The sequence below is a fragment of the Orycteropus afer genome, unplaced genomic scaffold (assembly GCF_000298275.1).
Source record: "Orycteropus afer afer isolate SDZICR_OR568_19922 unplaced genomic scaffold, OryAfe1.0 scaffold00112, whole genome shotgun sequence".
In the NCBI taxonomy this organism is placed as follows: Eukaryota; Metazoa; Chordata; class Mammalia; order Tubulidentata; family Orycteropodidae; genus Orycteropus; species Orycteropus afer.
The window spans coordinates 2,753,778-2,760,576 of NW_006921699.1; the positions used below are offsets into that span (position 1 = coordinate 2,753,778).

Genomic DNA, 6,799 nt, shown 5'->3' on the forward strand with positions numbered 1-6,799 from the left:
AACAACAACAACAACAGTCTTACTAAGTAAGTGCATTCCTGGTAATATGATATGCCTCAATAGAATGATATGGTTACTTACAGGTTTTAGATAGGAAAAAGAAAAGTGTTTTCAGTCATTTTGAAAATTACTGATTTTTTTTTAACTCACCAGTCATTACTGGCATAGGTCTTTGAATTGTAAACTATAAAATGTTGACTTTGTTTCTGTCCAGATGCCCATTGACATTAATCCATCCTCTCATGAATATTGTTTTGTACATTGTACTGTGCAAGGTGCTCTTGGAGATAAGGAGGTCAAAGATCTGTTTTTAAAGCATGTAAAATTTTAGGTTTTTTCTTTTTTCCCTGTGATTTGTGTGCAAGTTTACAGAGCAAATTGGTTTTCCATTCAACAACCATATATATTCTGTTTTGTAATTTTTGCTACTGTCCCCACACTGCAATAGTCTTCTCACTTCTCTGCACCCATGCCTTCCCTTTATTCTTCCTTCCCATCTCTCCTGCCTTAGCTCTATCCCTGCACAAATGCTCTCCTCTTGATCTCATATACTTGATTGTTCTAATGAGTGTATAAAACAAAAACCAGACTTATTACCATTGAGCCAATTCTAACTCATAGTGACCCCCAGTGGGTTTCCAAGGCTATAAATCTTCACAGAAGTAGATTGCCCCATCTTCCTTCCACAGAGCAGCTGGTGGGTTTGACTGCTGACCTAGTGGTTAGCAGCCAAATGCTTTATCCACTAGGCCTATCATATGGCTGCCAGTTGAATCACAGAGGTTAAGTTCAGTTCCTAACTTGAAGAGTACCAAAGGGCCATAGTCTTAGAGGTTCTACCAGTTGTCATCAGACCAGTAAGCCTGGTCTTTTTTTGATGATTCTGAGTTTTGTTCCACATTTTCCTCCTCTCTGTGAGACTACTCATTGGTGATCACTTTCAGAGCAATCCTCATCTACTTCTGGTCTCGGGATTGTGGAGGCTGGGGTTCACGTGCTCCATTGTTTTCTGCATCTTTGATTTTTTTTACCCTTTTTTGCTGCAGACGAGAAGAAACCAATAGTTGCACCTTAGATGGCCATTCAGAAGCTTTTAAGACTCCAGTCACTATTCATTAAAGTGGGTGTAGAACATTGTCTTTGTGGACTATACTGTGCAGCTGACCTTACTGTGTCCCCTGAAACTATGATCCTGAGCCTCCATACCCAGCAACTCATGCCCTCAGGGTTTTTGGTTATGACTAAGACATTTTCATAACTTTGTCCCCTGTATTCTCTACTATATTCATGAATGTATTTGTAGCACATATAATTACATCAGTGGAAATAGCCTCTGTCAAACCTGTGTAAATTCATGGGTGTAGTCCCATTTGCCTTCCCACCCCTGTAGTGCCTAAGGCATTTGACTGCTAACCAGAAGGCTGGCGGTTCAAACCCACTAGCCACTCCTCAGGAGAAAGATTGAGCTGTCTACTTCCATAGTGATACCAGGAGGGGTATCACTCCCAGAAACCCAAGGAGGGGTCGCTATGAATCAGATCTGACTCGACAGCAGTGAGTTTTGGTATATGTATCCACTCACAAATTACTGTTACTATTGTTGTGCGATTGTGTATGTAATAGTATTCACCTTTTGTTTCCTTTCACTTCTGTACTTTTCCCTATGCCTTCCACTGCCTTGATCATTTTGTGCTGATCATTCCCTTATTATATATTGCCTTTCCCTTTACTCAATTTAATGCATGAACCATCTAGTTGGTGACTCTTCCTCTCTTCCCCTTCCACCCCTGGTAACCTTCAAAGAACAGTTCTTTCTGTGTGTAAACCTTTTTTTATGTTTTTACAGTAGTGGTTTCATAAAACAATTGTCCTTTTGTGATTGACTAATTTGTCCTCTAGGTTCATCCATGTTGTAAGGTGTTTTGCAAATTCATTGTTATTCTTTAATGTTGTTCAGCATTCCATCGTGCATGTGTACCATAATTTGTTTATCTGTTTAACAGTGGTGTGCAGGCAGGTGGGTGTTGGAGTAGTTGGGGGGAAGCTGGGAAATGAATGCAGCAGTTTAGAACAGCTAAGGGAGACAAACTTGTCTGTCAGTTTGTTGTACTGTGGTGGCTTGCGTGTTTCTGTGAAGCTGGAGGCTACCACTGGTGTTTCAAATGCCAGCAGGGTTACCAATGATGGACACGTTTCAGCAGAGCTTCCAGACTAAGATAGACTAAGGAGAAGGAAGAGACCGTCCACTTCTCAAAGAATTGGCCAGTGGAAACCTTATGAATAGCAGTGAAACATCGTCTGATACATTACTGGAAAACTTTATGAATAGCCCTGAAACGTTGTCTGATATAATGCCAGAAGATGAGCTCCTCAGGTTGGAAGGCACTCAGAACATGACTGGGGAAGAGCTGCCTCCTCAGAATAGAGCTGGCATTGATGATGTAGATAGAATAAGGCTTTTGGGACCTCTATTTGCTGACGTGGCACACCTCAAGATGAGAAGAAATAGCTGCAAATACCCATTAATAATCAGAACATGGAATGTACAAAGTATTAATCTAGGAAAATTGGAAATTGTCAAATATGAAATGGACCACATAAAGATCAATATCCTAGGTGGTGGTGGTGGTGTTATGTGCCATCGAGTCAGACCTGACTCATAGCGACCCGCCTTGGGTTTCCGAGGCAGTATCACTACGGAAGTAGATTGCCTAACCTTCCTTCTGAGGCATAAGTGAGCTGAAATGGACTGGTTTTGGCCATTTTGAATCAGACAGCCACATGACCTACTGTGCCAGGAATGACAAATTGAAGAGGAATGGTGTGGCATTCATTATCACAAAGAATGTTTCAAGATCTATCCTGAACTACAACGCTGTCAGTGATAGGATAATATCCATACACCTCCATGGAAGACCAATTAATACTATGATTATTCAGATTTGCACACCAGCCACCAAAGCCAAAGATGAGGAAGTTGAAGATTTTTATCAACTTCTGCAGTCTGAAACTGACCGAACATGCAATCAAGATGTGTTAATTATCACTGGTGATGGGAATACAAAAGTTGGAAACAAAGAAGAATCACCAGTAGTTGGAAAATATGGCCTTGGTAATAGAAATGACATTGGAGATCGCATGATAGATTTTTACAAAACCAATGACTTAACTTGTTGCAGATACCTTTTTTCAACAACACAAATGACATCTGTACACGTGGACTTTGCCAGATGGAGTACACAGGAATCTTTAGATTGACTATGTCTGTGGAAAGAGGCAATGGAGAAGCTCATTATCTTCAGCCAAAATAAGGCCAGGAGCTGGCTATGGAACAGATCATCAACTGCTCATATGCAAGTTCAAGTTGAAGCTGAAGACTTACAAGTCCATGAGAGCCAAAATACGACCTTGATTATATCCGTCCTGGATTTAGACATCATCTAAGGAATAGAATAGGAATAGATAAGATCCATTGAATATTCATGACCAAAAACCAGAGGAATTGTGGGATGACATCAAGAACATCATCCATGAAGAAAGCAAAAGGTCATTAAAAACACAGGAAAGGAAAAAAAGACCAAAATGGATATCTGAAGAGACTCTGAAACTTGCCCTTAACCGGAGAGTAGCTAAAGCCATTGGAAGAAATAGGAAGATAGAAGAGCTGAACAGAAGATTTCAAAGAGCAGTTCGAGAAGACAGACTCAATTATTATAATAAAAATGTGCAAAAACCTGGAGTTAGAATACCAAAAGGAAAGAACACACGGCATTTCTCAAACTGAAGGAACTGAAGAGAAAATTTAAGCCTAGAGTTAAAATATTGACATATTCTACGGGCAATATATTGAATGATGTATGAAGCATTGAAAGAAGATGGAAGGAATACACAGAATCACTGTACCAAAAAGAATTGGTTGATGTTCATCCATTTCAGGAGGTGGCAAATGAATAAGAACCAATGATGTTGAAGGAGGAAGTCAAAGCTGCCCTGAAGGAATTGGCAAAAAATAAGTCTCCAGGTATTGACGGAATACCCATTGAGATGTTTCAACAAACTGATGCCACGCTGAAGGCACTCACTCAGCTATGCCAAGAGATTTGGAAGACAGCTACCTGGCTAACTGGAAGAAATATATATTGCTGGGTTCCAAAGAAAGGTGATCCCATAGAATTTGGCTATTATTGAACAATATCATTAATATCACATCCAAGTAAAATCTTACTGAAGATCATTTTTAAATGGTTGCAGCAGTATATTGAAAGAGAACTTCCAGAATGCAAGCTAGATTCAGAAGAGGACGTGGAATGAGGGATATCGTTGCTGATTTCAGATGGATCTTGACTGAAAGCAAAGAATACCAGAAGGATGAAAGTGTTTTATTGACTATGCAAAAGCATTCAGTTGTGTGAATCATACAAATTATGGCTAACATCGAGAAAAATGCAAATTCCAGAACACTTAATTGTTCATCATGAGGAACCTATACATAGACCAGGAGGCTGTTGTTTGAACAGAACAAGGAGATACTGCATGGTTTAAAATCAGAAAGGGAGTGTGTCAGGGTTGTATCCTTTGACCATACTTATTCAGTCTATATGCTCAGCATATAATCTAAGAAGCTGGACTATATGAAGAGTGTGCCATCAGGATTGGAGGAAGACTCATTAACAGCCTGTGATATGCAGATGATACAACTGTGCTTGCTGAAAGTGAGGATGACTTGGAGCACTTTCTGATGAAGATTGAAGAAACAGTCTGCAGTATGGATTACACCTCAATATAAAAAACAAAAATCCTCACAACTGGACCAATAAGCAGCATCACTATAAATGGAGAAAAGATTGAAGTTGTTGAAGACTTGATTGAAGTTGTCGAAGACTTCATATTACTTGATTCTACAGTCAACATCAATGGTAGCAGCAGTCAAGACATCAGACGACATTGCATTGGGCAGATGTGCTGCGAAAGACATCTTTCACTTGAAAGCAAAGATGTCTCCTTGAAGACTTAGGTGCACCTAACCCAAGCCATGGTATTTTCAATCGCTCGAGCTGGACAGTGAACAGGGAAGACTGAAGAAGAGTTGATGCTTCTGAGTTGTGGTGGTGATGAAAAATACTGAAAGTACCATGGACTGCTAAAAGAACTAACATCTGTCCTGAAAGAAGTACAGCCAGAGGGCTTCTTGGAAGTGAGAATGGCCAGGCTTCATCTCACCTAGTTTGGTCACATACATTGTCAGAAGGGACCATTCTCTGGAGAAGGATATTGTGCTTGGTAGAGTGTAGGGTCAGTGAAAAAGGGGAAGGCCCTCAACAAGGTGGATTGACGCAATGGCTGCAGTGATGGGCTCAGATATAGCAAAGATCATGAGGCTGGCACAGGACTGGGTAGTGTTTCCTGCTCTTATACATAGGGTCACTACGAGTTGGAGATGACTCGATGGCACCTAACAACAGCAACAACAAATCTAAAATGCCTTCTAGTCTGCACGACCATTATTTATTTATTTATTTTAATATCTTAAAGATATAATTTGCATATCACATAATTCACCCATTCAGAATATACAGTTAAATTTTTTAGTATAGTCACAGAGTTGTACAACCCTTGCTGTACAATCTAATTTTTAACATTTTGTCTTCTAAAAAAGAAAGCCTGTACTCTTTAACAGTTGCTACTCCTCCCCAGTCCCCCAACCTAGGCAATAACTACTCTATTTTCTGTCTCTATGGACTTGTCTCTTCTGGACATTTCATATAAATGAAGTCATATAGTATCTACTCTTTTGTGAATGACTTCTTTGATTTAGCATAATTTCAAGGTTCATCCGTGTTGTAACATGTTTATAGTTCATTCCTTTTTATAGCTAATACCACATTTTATTTATCCACTCTTCAGTTAATGGACATTTGAGTTTCTACTTTCTGGCTGTGAATAATGCTGCTGTGAACATTCCTGTGCAAGCTTTTATATAGGCATATCATTTTAATTAATTAATTTTTATTATTTTATTTATTTATAGTAATTAAAATATATTTTAATTTCTCATGGGTATAATATGCCTAAGAGTGAAATTGCAGGATCATGTGATAATTCTTTTTATTATTTTAAATTGTGATTTCAGTGAAAGTTTACAAAGCAAATTGATTTTCCATACACTTTGTCTCATGCAGTTCACATACACTTTGTCTCATGACAAATTGTCATAACATTGACTAAATTTACCCTAATGCAACAGCTCCCCTATTACCTCTTCCCTTTGTCCATCCCTTCATGCACTCCTGCCCCCTGAGCTGTCTCCCTGTGCATAAACAGCTCTTCTTTCTCCCATGATTGTTCTCTCCAAGGAGTGTATCTACCTCAGGTAAGTGTACAACTCATATGCCTGTCTTTTTTTTGGCTGGAAGCCACAGATGTGGGTTCAAGTCCAGACCTGAAGGGCAGCTAGGGACCATAGTCTCAGTGGTTCCATCAGGCTCTATCAGACCAGCAAACCTGGTCCCCTTTTTTTTACGTCCCCTCAAATGATTTTGAGTTTTGTTCCACATTGTTCTCCCTCTCTATCCAGGATCTCCTATATAGATCCCCCTCCAAGTGGTTGACAGTGGTAGCCGAGCACCATCTAGTTCTTTTGGTCTCATAGTAATATAGACTGTGGATCGCATGGTGTACCAGTTGCTAGGACTAATTGTTTCCATATGTCTTTGGTTTTCTTCATTCTTCTTTGCTCTGGATCAGGAGAGACCCATTGTTGCATCTAGATGGCAGCTTGCAAGCTTGTAAGATCCCAGTC

General features: G+C 39.6%; 1 protein-coding gene across 1 annotated transcript in view; it reads left to right on the forward strand.

Annotated features, from left to right (window-relative positions):
• Nucleotides 1–6,799, forward strand: part of RAD50 (RAD50 double strand break repair protein) — a 122,202-nt gene that overhangs the window by 29,804 nt on the left and 85,599 nt on the right. The gene's annotated exons all lie outside the window — the stretch shown is intronic.